Source organism: Pygoscelis adeliae, unplaced genomic scaffold (assembly GCF_000699105.1).
Source record: "Pygoscelis adeliae isolate BGI_AS28 unplaced genomic scaffold, ASM69910v1 Scaffold57, whole genome shotgun sequence".
NCBI lineage: Eukaryota > Metazoa > Chordata > Aves > Sphenisciformes > Spheniscidae > Pygoscelis > Pygoscelis adeliae.
This window is the reverse complement of record NW_008825615.1, coordinates 1,939,420-1,953,866: the sequence shown is the minus strand read 5'-3', so window position 1 is coordinate 1,953,866 and position 14,447 is coordinate 1,939,420. Positions and strand designations below refer to the sequence as shown.

At 42.6% G+C, this 14,447-nt stretch overlaps 1 protein-coding gene across 1 annotated transcript in view; it reads right to left on the bottom strand.

Annotated features, from left to right (window-relative positions):
• TBX18 (T-box 18) overlaps nt 1-14,447 on the bottom strand; it is a 203,110-nt gene that overhangs the window by 33,598 nt on the left and 155,065 nt on the right. The gene's annotated exons all lie outside the window — the stretch shown is intronic.

Below are 14,447 nucleotides of genomic sequence, written 5' to 3'. Positions count from 1 at the left end.
AAACAGGCCTTGTATATAGGTGCGTGTGTGTATATGTACAAATATACACACGCGCATATATAGGATCTCAGCTGGGCGGAAGGGGCCGTGTGTTTAGACTGATGAGCTCTTGGGCAGGCTTGTCAGTCCTCGCCACGCTCATGCATCCCTAAATCCATCACTTGACCCGTGAAAAGCCTCACTAAAGGGGCAGCAGGGGGTGCTGGGGGGCGGGACTGGGGCTGAGAGGCCCCCTGGCAACAGGGCAAAGCAGGAACCTCGGTGCCAGGGTGTGGTGCAGGACGGGGTGAAGGCCTCGGTTAGCACCTATCCCAAGCACCCCACTCCAGGGATGTGAGGGGGTAATACAGCATCCCTGCCCCCCTGCCTGACCGTGACTGTCTGGGTGGCTGTGGTTCTCCTGGGGGTGCACACATCCTGGCCTTCACCACCAGTGATGTTATATAGGCATGAACTTCTCCACATGCCTTAGGAAGTATGGGGTGTTAACTGGCAACTGCCAGCTCTCCGGATCCATTGCTTCTTTGGCCGATGCAAACCAGAAAGAGCATCTTTCACCCTTACAAACTTGACCAGCAGCGGGAGAAGATAATGCTGAACTTGCTCCCTTCAGCTGGGGAATGATCGTGCTGTTCAGAAAGGGGAGGGGGCCAAATAAAAGAGGGGCTTTGGAAGGCTCTGTGACCTCAGGCTTTAATTTATAGCAATTTTTGTCTTGTATATAAAGAGAAGATAAAGTGTGGAAAACTTCAAAATGCATTTTAAATTTTATTCTTTTTCTCTTCCTTTGAGCTGCAGACACATGAATTCATGACAACTGAGACAGTTTGCTTTATGAATAAGAGCATCAACCACCCCATTGTGTCCTGTTACAGTATGCTGGTATTTCTACATCCTCTCTAAGGTCCACTTTCAGACTTGGAGGAATGTGATCTGGGAATTAGGTTTTGGACCATTTTGTTTCCATTTTGCAAATGCAAAGATGCTACAGTGAAACACACGGTGGTTTCTATTTCTTCCTCTCCATAGGCATGTTTAACTCCCATTGACACTGATGTGAGTTATGCACATGTCTAAAGAGAAGGGAGTCTTAGATCTTTTTCTCATCGTTTACATGAGATCAAAGGAAATGAAATAGAGTTAATGAAGGGCCAGATGGTGCTTTATTTGTGCTCTGGAAGACAGTACAAGAGAATGGGAAGGAATATCTGTAGTTTAACCTGGCAAAGAGGAGGAAAACTTACTATCGCATTTAATGGGCACTGAAGCAAGTATGCCATATCTTCAGAAGTGGGAAAGGTTTGCTTGTTTTCTCTCCCTCAGTAGATTTTGGATGCGGGGCTAGGGTTGCTTTTGGAAGGCGTGATTGAAGGGATTCCAGACTCTGAAATCATTCACATTTTGTCTTTTTTGGAAACACAAATTTCTTTGGACCCAGTCAATTCTTTAGTTTTTGCTTTTAAGCTGTAGGACATGGGCGCTCCTCTAGTCCGTGGAAAATGTGTAATCTAAGCTGCTATGAGGAGGCAGGGGTTTAGAGGCAGGAGAGCCTTTGATTTGGATCCTCACTGTGAGTGAGAGTTTGGCAGGAGAGGCACAGGATGCAGTAAACTTTACTAACTGTGCACACAGAGCGACTCATATCCCAGAGGATGCAGACAGGGTTGGGACCATCCTGCGCTGTGCCTCTGTGCCAGCTCTGAGCCTCTTCCCCTGGCTCCTGGGCCCTGTCAGCTCCAGCTGCCCCCAGGATCTTCAGAGAGGAGATTGTAGCCTTGGGCATAGTTAATGACAAGTTACTTTTACCCTGACTGCTGGCAGGATTATCCGAAAAGAGATGAAAAGTTTGTTTCTCTGTAGACCTTACACTGATCCTGCCAGGCCCTTTCTGATATAGCGTACCCAAAAGCATCCTACTTGGGAACTGGTAGGGAGAAACGGAGATGTTTCTGCAGAGGATTACGCCCGCCCGTGCTGATCTTGCAGGAATGAGTCTGTGGGGGCAGTAGAGGCCATCTTATTACTTGTCCTGTGTGCATCCCATCATTGTTTCAATGCATGACACACTTATTCGAGGATAACTTAGCACCAGACCACAGATTTCCCAATAGCTTGATGTCATGTGTTGGCCTTGCATGATATTGTAATGCCAGTTGACAAAAAAGTCACTTTAGTGATGTTCCCCAAGGCTCCTTTTGTTGACAAAGTAGCTCTCTGGATTTGGAAGGCTTTGCAGTTGAGCTGAAGGCCTGGAGGCTTTCCTGTTTGAAAGGCAATGGGAAGAGATGCAACTAACATCTGTACATTTGCTTAAGGATGCCAGAAATTGTTTGTGTTTATGATTTCTTCTCAGAAAATTGTATCAAGAGTACTTTAATAGCAGTATAGCCCCATCTACTCTTTGCCCCCTGGTACAAACCTAACATTACAGCTCCAGCTGACATTATTTCCACCTGCTTTAAATGTGTTCATGTGCCTCTAATCCTGTGTGCAGCTTCACATTTGTACCCATTTCCTGTATTTTATAGGCACATGTGGTATGTCGAGGTTTGGAAATGTAAGCCCTCATTTTGTACTGCTTGTTTTTTAACATTCATTTTCCCTGGCTGTACTCCTTGTTTAAAAAAACAAAAACAAAACAAAACAAAAATTCTTTTTTTCCTGGTGAGGTTTAAGAAAAACCTTAACTTCCTTGCTTCTTTATATATCTAGCACTTTTATTGAGTGAGTGTGCAGTAATTTGGTGGGTTTACTAAGTAACTTGACAGCTAATGGGATACATCTGCAATAGATTCCAAAATAACTGGCTGCTTAGAAATATGGAAAAGACTAGCATTCTCACTCCTTTCTGTTCTTTCTTGAGAAAGTCCTATCTGCTTCAGCTCCACGGAAGTTGAGATTCCATTAAAGATCCATATACACCGAGAGCCACTACCAACTATAATGAAACTCATTAGAGCTGACCCTTCCAAAACCGCTATTATATTAGAAAAATATTATGGATTTCAATCTAAAGGATCTAAGAAGCTACATTAAAAACACACAAAACCATACACACACCTGGAGCTACACAGTGGGTTTACGAGGCTTGAGAGAATAAAAGAAACCTCACCTACAGAAGAAAGTGTCCAGACTTCATTTTCCGCAGACACATTGGCCGCTTCGCATCAGTGACCCATACTTGTGTGCTTACTCGCTCCTATGAAAAGGAGGAGAATAGCAACATCAACAGTCCTTCAGCTGGTGCACCATGACCCGGAAGGGTTAGGAACCCTTTGGTGTTAGGGGACGGAGACTCAATCAACTGGGGATGGAAATCTCTAAGAGCAAAACCCAATCCAGCAATCCCATATCCCTGAGAAAATTTCTGCATTTCCTAAACTGACTTCTTCATGGTACAACAGCCATGAGCTACTCCACCCTTTACATTAAGGTTGATTTTTAGGGCTAGCCCCCACTAGAGGGAAGCCAATGGTATTGTGAATCCATAGGAATAAGCAGGATGGGGGAGGAAAAACAACATTCATGCTGGAGATGCAGAGCCTGAGTGGATGTATCTAGTGTCCTGTGGTTCCTGAGAAAAAAAAAAGGAACAAGATGAAGGAAACAGAGCAGAGCTTTCCTGTGCCTGAGTAACTTCCCATACGATGGGGTCAGTTGATCTAATATCTTTACTGCAGTACAATTAACTTTCATTTGCCAAATTTTAGATGGCTTCAGATAGGTATTTCATGGTAATGAAGACAAACGTTTTTGGTAAACTGTTGATATGTCACAGTGCCCTCTGTGACACCGGTGTGTCTAGTTTTGCAACGTATGGGTCATTTCTCACTTGTTGGGGTCAAAAAGTTGGTAGTGGGAAGACCTCCATCAGATTCCTTCTGCAATTTGTGAACAAATTCCCTATACTTCCTTGCCAAATGTTGTTTAAAGCCCCGACATGTGTCTGTTTATTCATTAGAATGAACAGAAGGGTAGAAACATAGTGCTAATGTTTATGTTCCAATTAAGGAATTCATTTATGTTGCCTCACTTAAAAATATTCTCCTCAGAGAAAATATGAGCCCAAAGCTGATTTATCAGGTTTAAATTTAAGAAAACTATATTGTCAGAATAACCACACATTCCTTTTTGCACCACTTTTGAAATCTGTTTCCTATTACCATCTCTGCATCAGACAAATACAACCAAGTTATTTACAGGCTGTGAAAGATACTAAATCTTTTCAGAGTAATATTACATTGGATCACAAATTCTCACTTTTAATAATAATTGACAACAAACTAAAGCAAAGGATATTCACAATTAGTAACAACAACACATAATGTTCTCCCAGTGCCTTGTATCTTCAAGACCCTATGCAGACATAAGCTGCTGAAGTCTTATTAACATTTACTTTGGAAGGATGTTAAATATTGTTATCTCCGTTTTACAGATGGTGAAAGAGGCTCAGTAGGATTGTGACTTGCCTAAAAGCCTCAGAACAGTTTAATTGCAGAAGCAAGACCAGAACTCGCAAGCTCTTGGCTCCTATTTGTGTGAGAGAGTGAAACACATTTTTAAAAGCATCCTGTGACTTAGGAATCCCAGTTCCAGTGCACATCAGGGCTTGAGCGGCGCTGGGGCAGTGCAGCTCCTCAGGGGCACTTTGGGCTCCCAGCTCCCATTAACTTTGAGTGATTTTGGAGCTCTTGAAAACTCCTTTCAGTCCTTCGAGGGAAATCCACAACACCTGTGATTCATCGAAGTGGCGCACAGAGGGGTAGAGCGAAGGCTGGGAGTGATGGCCAGCTCCATGTGCAGCTAAGCCACGATTCAGAAGCTGGAGGACTGAGCGCTGAGCAGGTCTTCCAGGGCTGAGGAGTGGGGGGAGCCAGCGGTGCTGCCAGGTCTTCTCACTGACATGATTTTCTCAGGAGTGGAGCCAGGAAAGATCTGAAGGCAGAACTCTAACCCTTTTATAAATTTCAGCTCTGCCTTCGGGAAGAAGTCCTCCTTGCCTGGCCCCTTGCGCCTTGCCCTCCACCTCCAGGAGAAAGCAGCAGCTCAGGTGGATGCACATCTCTGGGCTCTCTGCACCCCTCTTCCCAGCCAGCCCCTGCTGCCAGGCTGGGAATGGGGGAACTGGGAGCAGGAGGGCGGGCAGAGACCTGCAGAAATCCCTGCAGAAGCAGATGTATTTGCGTGTGTGCATGTGTGTGATGGGAGTGCAAGAGTGAGGAACCAGTGTGCAGCCAGGGAAGCAGCCCCTTGGGCCTGGGAATGCAAAGAGAGATGGGGCTGAGCAGCAGGGAGAGGCGGGGGCAGATCTGGGGGGGGGGGGAAGAGTCAGGCAGGGGGGCAGATCTGGGGGGGGTGGAAAGAGTCAGGCAGCAGCATCCGCTGCTGTCAGCTGGAGGGGTGCGCCGATGCAAGGCATGCAGGTCCTCAAATGAAGCAAAGGCCAGGAGGAGCCATCAACACCCTAATGCCCAAAGAGCTCTCTGTGGGCCTGGGACTGGAGCAGGCTGGGCAGCTCTCACCCACCCGCACGCAGCCTTGCACCACCATGCCCACCACAGCCTTTGGAGATGAGGAAACGAAAGGAGTTCAAGCTCAAAGGAGGGATCAAAGACATCACACATACATGTAGGTGTCTCGCAGTGTCTGTGTCTTGCTGTTGCCCACATCATTATCTTTTTACTTTGGCAATACCAGTGTGCAACTAACTGGGAGCCTGGAATAAGAGTGGTTAGAGCTGAGGAGGCAAATTGCTTCATCAGCAGGAGACAGACTGGATATTGCACAGAGCAGGACTGGCTTCCCCAAAACACTGCTGAGAAGGGAATGAAAACCTTGGACGGGAGCGAGGATGCTGAGGCAGGTGCAGAGAGCTGGGTGAGAGGCAGCTCTGGAGAAGGCAAAGCATCCCTGCAGCCTCAGCAGGGGTGCAGCCCTCCTTTGAGGACCAGATGCCAAAGCCCTGATTCTCATGTCAAGGTTTGAAACTTGATTCCTTGGCTCTGAGTCTTGGCCTTAGACAATGCTCAATGGGATGCAGAAACCATTTACAGTACAATCACAAATATTTGTGTCCGTGTTTAGAAATGCTCAGTGGCTTCATCACATTAAAATATTTTGGGGAGGTGTATGACTAACTGAGTGCTTACTGCTAAGAGGATCTTGAGGTAATTCTGAATAATGAAGAAAGAGAAAGGCCTGCCTTATGTGGGAAAAACTAGCAGGCCAGAGGACCAGCTTTCTAGGCCAAAAGCTATTAAATTCAAGGGAAAAACAACTTTTAGATGGCCTTGTGCCTACACTTAGAAATTTAATTGAATTTGGAGTAGGCTTTATAGACCGAGGGACTCACAGCATGAGATTAATTATCCATTGCAGTGATGGCAAATGCAAGCAGTAAACTGGCCAGTTGGTCCTATCTGGGGTATAAAAAAAATCTAGTGGGGGTGCTCAGGATAAATCAGGTAACATCTCTGGATGGTGGAATGTCACTCCAGGGGCCAGGATGGGGAAAGGTTAAGGGTCTCTGGGAAAAAAGTTGCTTTTTAATGTTCTTTTTGCTTGAACATGCTAATGTCCCAAAGGCCTGTTCTTTACTTAATTCTGTTTGCACAAGATGAAGGGGGTACCAGAGCTTTGCCAGCTTCATGTAACTCATTGCAAAATCCTTGAAAATACAGTTTAAAAATATTTATGCAGCAAAAAAAGTTGTTTCACACATTTCTAGTCAGCAGCCAGATTTTAAAATAAACCAATCTGTCCTCAGAAATAAAAAGAAGAAGAAATAAAGATCCAAATTTGCAGTTGGTGTAAATTACCAGACTTCCACTGAAGTCAATGCAGGGTTGCCAATCTAAACTAACAGAGAATCTAGTCCAGAAACCATGAATGTGATTTTTAAAGTCTTTGAAACAGGGTCTGCGAAACATTATGCGCCTGTAGAGTACCTTGCAGAATGGCAAAGTGTGGGGACAGCCTCCAGGTACCCCAGGACAGAGAGCAAACGGCAGTACTAGGATTGAAATTTTTCTTGAGGAATGTTACATCAGTTAACATGTAGTGTTTAGAGTACTCATAAATGCATGTATCAATCGATAATTACTTCTCCAGTAAACCAACTGGCACAGTAACTAGATTTTTCTCGTGCTAACATAGTTAAATATTTAACTCAATATGTTAAAGCTAATGAAATACCTATTTTTTTGAATTCTTGACATAAACAAACAAACAAACGAACTGTGGGCTCCCATGTCTCTCCAGCAGATCATGTATCTGAACCATGGAAAGCGTCCTTCAGACAGGCTCTGTTTGGTGACATCTGCCCTGTCACCCTCTTGCTTGCAGGGCACTGTACAATTTTTAAAGGCATGTCCGAGAGCCAGAAGCTGGGAGCATGTACCTTCTCGCTCCCTTTTGGATGTGAAAGGGTGATCTCAGCACCCCGGGAGGGAGCATAAGCCAGTTATTGGTTACCCTAAGCCATTAAAAGTCTCCCTGGAAGGGCCAGCTCATGACTGGAATATTTCTCTTGAAAAACAAATCAATTAAGCCCGTGGTGGTACACAGTTCAGATATTTTCTTATTTCTTCTGTGAAGGTCATGACGACCTTCCTATCTTACCCTCTGTCTTATGTTGCATCCTGTAAGTTTTCTTTCTGGCAGGTTTCTTTAGATTGTGAAAGGGAGGGTGAAAACCCACCCTCAGGGCACGAAAGGGTGGGTATTTGAAGACAGACACGGCTGGTGCGCACCTACCTGGCAGCCGCGGGGATCTCCTCTAACTTGGTACCTTCAGCTCCTCTGCGGGGACATGGTAGTGATTGCTGCCGTGGCAGGGCTGACGCCTTGGCCAGAACCACAACTATGTTTGTTCAACATACGACGTGATGGGACCTTGTTCCAGGCCTCTGGGTACTACTATAATATTAGCATTACTGTCCCATAATAATAACAAGAGTACATGTTTTATGAGAACTTTTCTCTCAGCACTGGAAAAAGCAGTCACTATTGGAAAGGGAATGCAAATCTTCTTGGCTGAAAAACTCCTGGTGAACTTCAAGAGAGGCTCCTGAGACCAGGGGCCAGGTCCTCAGGTGACATAATCTGGCATAGCCTTGCTTTGATCGACGGGGTTGTCCTGGCTCACACCGGCTGGAGCCCGGGCTCCTGACGCGTATGGATTAAACAAGAACCGACCATGCTGAATTTGCTTTTTGTTTACTGCAGCGGTCGCCACCAGGCAGCCCAGAGAGGCTTTGCAGGCATCTCGGCAGACGAAGTCTGAGGGCATGGGAAAATCGGCGCGCTTAGCTTTCCTGCGCCGAGCAATGGGCTCGGCTGGAAGCGCGGGCCCCAAGGTTAGCCTTACATCACTGGAGGTGGGTGCAGAAACCTACCGTCTGACTTCTGTCAGAGTTAAATTTAAAACCCTGATGGTTTAAATGAGTTCTGTGCGATGGGTTTGAAAGGGAATGGGAGAAAAAAAAAAAAAGAAAAAACAGGGAGAAACAGCTACAGAGCTTTGACACGGCAAAAATGGAGAAGACAAGACTTATTTGTGGGCAGCAGTTAAGAACACAGCCTGGAGGGGAACCAGAGGCTGCATGTCCTTGCTCACAGCTGGGAGATGCCCGCCTGCCTTTGGTGAGGAGCTTGCACCAGCCACCTCTGGCTGGCTGAGGAGAAAATTACTTTCTCGAGCCTGTGAACTCTTCAGGGCAGCAAAAATTTTTTTCTTATGTGTGTGTGAGGTGCCTGAAAGAGCCAGGTCCTAATCACTGATAGAGATCCCTAAGCACCAGCAAGATGGCTAATACTGAAGACCCATTTCAAAAGGTCAAGGTCTAACATGGCCGGTTGTGCTGGTCGACAGCAAGCAAGTGCTGTCTTATTTCTGTAGCGAGAGGGCTGAGTGACATAAGCTTTGCTGCTACGTATTATAGGAAAACATCCACAGGGAAAGTTTTACATATTTGCTGTGGAAAAAAGAAACATCCTTACTCGTATCAGATGAACTTTCAGATATTAACTGGTTGAATGCTCTACATTACAGAAGTAAATGCTTCCCCCATGGAAGAAGAATGCAAATGTTTGCATTAGTTACATGTCATCCAACTATCTGACTACATATGTGTGGTATATTTAATACATGCTTTGCAGTAATACATTTGTTGTATACTGCTGGGTAAGATCGCCAATAGAAAAGAGATTTAGTAGGTACACAGTATAAAACTCAGACTTCTAATTTGCCATCATCATTTTATCTTAAGTTATAACTAATAATTATAAGAAACATCTGTGTCCCAACTACTCTTGCAGGAGTTTATTAAGCAGATCTTCACATTTTAAAAAGCTGTCCTGATAGCCTGCTTGTTTCCACAGAAAAAAAAAAAAAAAAGAAAGAAAGAAAAAAGAGAAAGAGAAAAGGGCAGCTCTCCTGCCAAAATAAATCAATTAGCTCATGGATTAAATGTGTCTTCAGAAACCCGTAAAGATGGAGAGTAATGTTCTCCCTTTTCTTGGAGTAAATTTTAGGACACAAATTCTGTTTCTTGAAGTGCAGATATTATTTATTCTTTGGCAGAAGCCCTTTCAAAAACATTGCTGGCACTTTTTGAATGTGGACTGGTAGATTCAGGCTTTAACAGCATCTAGGAACCATAACATGTTATTTCCCATTTTTCAAAAATGAAGAGTACCTATAATATTACAGAAAATGGGACTAAAGCTAGATATTTTTTCTCTCTTTTTCTTTCACTGACCCATTATTTTTCTTTTACTGTAATTTCTTACCATCTAGGATGAGATAACAGAAGAGAAGTGATGAATAGGAAGCTAACCGTAAAGAGCATTCCCAGGAAGCTTTGCCTAAATATTGAAAACAAAGATGAAAAAAAAAAATCAAAATATGAATAGTATGGTAGGATACTTAACATTTTCTTGCTACTTTTATTTTAGACATATTTTAAGTTATAAAAAGCCTGGATAGAAGCTTTCCATTGAAAGTTTGTTTCCTGATTTGATTTAATTTCTCATCTTCTTACCATTATTATCGTCAGACAGTTGCAATACTTTTCCTTAGAATTTGTTTGTTACTATTAGTGTTATTTGCATGATTCTGTGCTTTATTATTGTGACTGAATTGCTCTAAGGCTCATTAAATTTATTGTAATATTGAAGACAATTTTATTGTGTTACATTTGTTTCAGGATTCAAATGCTAGTAATTTGGAAGGGGATTTCCATGCACTCTTCCCATCCCCCTCATGAAATCAGTAGTCTTAAGCAGTTCCAGAATTTTTTTTCTGATAATTCTTTACAGTCACTGGTCTGAGTAACAAAAAGACTTTGATAAGATACAATGAGATGAATCTTGCAAAGCAAAAGGAATGAGTTCTGCTGATTTTGGTGGAGATATCACAAATGTCATCATGATTGAATGAATCTTCTAACAGGAACCAGCTGATTTTATAGACAAAAGTCCTGATCTTCACTTTGATAAATCTCTTCTTATTTGAATGAAGATTGCAGTATTAGACCCACATGGAACTTGGTCAGAGGCCAACAATGGGAAAGGGAACAGAATTTTTTTTCTTCATCCGATGTGCTGAGAATGGAGACATTAGTTTGTGATTAGAAATCTGACTCTATTGTTGTGCAGATTTGCTCTAGCTATTGTCCTATAAGAGCAAAAAAAGGGCAAGTGAGGTAAAAACCCTTTTCCCTTAATAAGAATTACTTTTCACCCATGCTCACAAGACCCCTACGTGAGCTTGTGTATGGCAGTTTGTGGTAGGTATGCCAAAAGTATCCCGGTGCTCTCTGCAAGGAGGGGAATGCTCAGCTGGAAGATGGTGGGACTTCCACTCCTGCACCTCAGAAGGTCCCTCTCAGCCATGAGGTGACTTTCTTCTGCCTTTAGCAAGATGCTGGGTCGAACTTGAAGAAGACGAAATGCAATTAACTGTTGTCCTGAGATTTAAGTGCCAAGTATTAAATATTGTGCAAGACTGTCAGCCCGCAAACATTCTCTGCTATATGGAGATCTAGGAGAAATAGCTCAACTCATGACATTTCTGAAGAAATGTGAATTTTTCAGTTCTTTGTCTCCCATGGAACGAAAACTAGGAGCAGATTCAATGCTGTATCTGTTCCCAAAATTTAGCTCTCTGAATTAAATGAGCTCTTGATCTGTGTTGCGACAACTTCCATTGACAAAGAGCAATTGGATAAGTCTACTCCACAACCTTACAGGAATTGCAGTCATTACTCATGTTGGACCATGAATCATATAGAAGTCATATACATGTGGAAATACCACCAGATATCTTTACTGACTATACTGTCCCATGAAGACTGCAAATAGGCATTTTGGTAGTCTGTCAAAGCCCATCAGTGTGGTGGGATTATTGTTGAACTCCATCCAAATCGCCAGATTTGGACTTTAGAAAGCATGCTGCACTCATTAACAGGCAGTTAATTAATAGTGGTGGTGAGTTTGTGGAAAAGCTACTGATGTTTAATAAGTCTTTTTTCTCCGGCTTCTATGATGCATATTAGCAGAAGCGCGATATATCAGATTCAGGCAGTAGTGCATTACACATATTTCTTACTAAATGGCTACTGTTGAAAAGGAATCTATCTTCATCAAGCAAGAACACACCTGTGCTTCAAAGTTCATTGCACAATTAGCATTTACCACTGTCTTTTCAGATGTGTGCTGTAAAGAAATGTATGCTTTGGTACGTATGAGGTCCAAAAGGGGAAAATAAGCTGTATTCTGTGGAGCAGCTAGAGTGAAGGCTGCATTTAGTGGCATCCAAAAGAAAAGTCAATTGGGTCAAACTACTCTCTGGCTTATTCTTAAGCAGCTGAGTAACCACTTGTATTTTAGTCATGTCCCTTCTCCCTCCCCACTCCCAAAGCTTCATTATAACCAAGCTACTAAGAGCGTTTCACTGCCCCACTCGAAAGAACATGGATGCACTTGCATGAGGGGACAGGTTTAGCTTTCTATGGGTATTAAACATGAATTCTGAGCTGTCCTCAAGGAAGGACAGGTGCGCAAATACACACATGCAAACACCCTGGGAAGCAGAAAGGAAAACTTTACATCATTATTCCTTACCTCCCTACTACCTGGACTCATGGGAAGTTGACAAGAATTCAGGTCTTACAATTATAAGTTTTTATTTCTGCTACTTATGTACAGTCTAAATTTTAGGTCATCCCTTTGACCATAGTTACTTCCCAAAGAAGCTTTTGGAAGTGATATTATTGTTATCATTTAATTCTTCTGCAGAATGAATAAAGTTGGAATATGCAACAAAACTTCTGGACCAGGAACGTTAACAAATTATAGAGTTGTTGGCTGGTTAAACCATTCTGTTTTTCAAGCTGCCTTCCTATAATTGCTTGACTCCATACATGTTTATATATGTTTTCATGCAAGATGACAATGGCTTCTAGCTTTCTGTAGATCAACACAAAGCCAGGAAGATTATTTTGCCCTCCATATGTGGTGCTGATCTCTCTTCCTCTTCAGTTTTGGCTTTGCTTAATATTACAAGAGCTAAAACTTTTCCCGATATCACTGTTTAAGCTAAAGAATAGCTGTACTTCCAACAAAATTATTACGGGCATATAAAAGAGGGGCAAGGTGACAATTGTGAAGAGCAATAAAGGTCTGCTACAAAATCTATGTACCAAAAGGTGATCTACATTATCAAAGTCCCTGAGAAATCTGCTTTATGGTTTAATATATTTAAGAAAATTTATACATATATAAAAATATTTATATTCCAGGCTTTTGTTAGCCTCTTTGCAACCTTAACAGTAATAGAATTTTATGTTTTAATTTCCTTAAAGGAAAGTCTTCTTTGGAACCCATGAATGTTTCAGTGTTTTGGAAAGATCTAAGTATCTGTTAAATATCTATTGAGACCTATGGGTTTTTTTTTTCATCCACTCAGCAATCGTTTCATGTATTATTTTGAGAAACAGGACTATATGTACTGTAAATAATACAGAAAAAATATATATCTATGTATTATCCGATAAGTTGAAATAGCTCTGTCTGTTGGTTAATTACCCAAATACTAAAGAAAAGTTGGGCTAATGATTTCCAGACAGTTGTTATGCCATATCATGTTAAAGCAGCTGTTAACCATATGCACTACTGTAGTTCTGCTTATATTAACCATTATGAAATTTTCCTTGGGGAAAAACGCTCACGTGCTTGCAGAGAACCTCTCTGCCCTCTTTTTAAATGAAATGAGTTGGTTATTCTTAGAGCATGGTGAATAATTTGTAACAAATCACTTGGTGATTTTCCACTCCTTGTGAATAGAGATTGTGTTTTTCCAAAGCCACCACGCACCCAAGGAACTGAAGCCTCACCAGCAGTTTGGGACATGTCTGTAGCTTGCAACAGAGCAGGGGCCAGCGCTGGGAGAGCCCTCCAAAACCGGCACTGGTGTAACCGCACCAGTGCAGCACTGACCCTGGTGGCCGCGTGGCTTTGGGACACAAGGTCGCATTTCTTCATGGCACTGCACTCTGCTGCACCGACCTGTCAACTTGTCTGAGGCTAATGTGGCGATCCCTGACACTGCTGCTTTGCACAGGAATATGGCCCTGCAGCGGGATAGGGTTTCATCTGACCTTTTCCTTTTTGTCTTTTTGAGAGAGAGACAGAGAGAGTGATCTGTGAATTCCTGGGGGCTTATGGCAGCAAATATTATAGTGATAACTACCAGAGAAACAAGATTTATGGATGGGGCAGTCTCTTTTATTAGGCTGACTAATATAGTTGGAAAAAAGAGACAAACATTTGGGTCAAAAACCCTTTTTCAGGTCCAAGATAGAAGCATGTCTTGAGGACAGCTTGTGTGGATGAAAGCTTGTTTGTTGTTTGTTGCCCCCCCCCCCAGTTAGAGCATAAGCGATACTGTGTTTTCTTCATAAGTGTTGCCTCATTCTTCTTAAATCATTAAAACTACAACATGATGTACATCTATTACCAGTTTAGTGAGTATCTATCATTATTCTTATCAAACTTGCAGAATAACTTATCATCTTGGGTTGTCCTAAGGAAAAGTATCTCTGTTAACTCAGAATGAGACTACACTTACACTTATTTTAGGAATATTTGAATTTGGTACGCCTGCCTTTGTGTCCTCTGTTACATTCACCTTCTGCGAGTATTCAAATGTTCATGAAAATAAATGAACTTTAAGATGAAAATGGTTTTATTGAATAATGGTCACAGAAAAGTTTTGTCTTAAAAAAGAGTCTACCCTGGTCACAGTGTGAAAGATTCACATTTCTTCTCTCTGCCTCCCAATGCCAGAGCTCGGAAGAAGGCAGTTGTACGGGGATATCACCTGTAAGACTTAAGACATGTTCCTTCTATTCAGTGTGGGTAACCCTGGGTGTTGCACACCAAAA